The 345-nt window shown below is 31.9% G+C and overlaps 1 protein-coding gene across 5 annotated transcripts in view; it reads right to left on the bottom strand.

Annotated features, from left to right (window-relative positions):
• LOC119589152 overlaps positions 1-345 on the bottom strand; it is a 28,879-nt gene that overhangs the window by 16,863 nt on the left and 11,671 nt on the right. Inside the window, exon 1 of one of the 5 annotated variants that reach the window (XM_037937731.1) lies at positions 281-309. The exons of the other annotated variants lie outside the window; for them this stretch is intronic. The gene's annotated coding sequence lies outside the window, so the exon portion shown is untranslated. Of the gene's footprint in view, positions 1-280; positions 310-345 lie in introns of those variants that run through there. 5 annotated transcript variants of the gene reach the window in all.

The following is a 345-nucleotide window of genomic DNA, read 5'->3' as shown; positions in this document are numbered from 1 at the left end:
CAAAATTCTTATCTATTATCTCTTAACTATCATCACCCCTCTAATCTTTTATCTCTGCCTATCACCTTCTTTTATCTCTCAAAAAACTCATCAAAATACCTGATGATGATGAATTTGGCAACCCCTACACCAATATTAACTAAACCGAATAACAAATATACCAAAAAAAAAAAAAAAAAAAAAAACCAATATTAACAATAAGTAACAAATAAACAACAACAACAACAACAACACTCATTTATCTCCCAATCTATCAAAACCTCAGACCGAAACACCGCACCTGATCCGCGATGATGCTGATGAATTTAGCAACCCCTACACCAATATTAATTAAACCGAATAACA

The sequence above is a fragment of the Penaeus monodon genome, chromosome 25 (genome assembly GCF_015228065.2).
Source record: "Penaeus monodon isolate SGIC_2016 chromosome 25, NSTDA_Pmon_1, whole genome shotgun sequence".
NCBI lineage: Eukaryota > Metazoa > Arthropoda > Malacostraca > Decapoda > Penaeidae > Penaeus > Penaeus monodon.
This window is presented reverse-complemented; position numbering and strand designations above follow the sequence as displayed.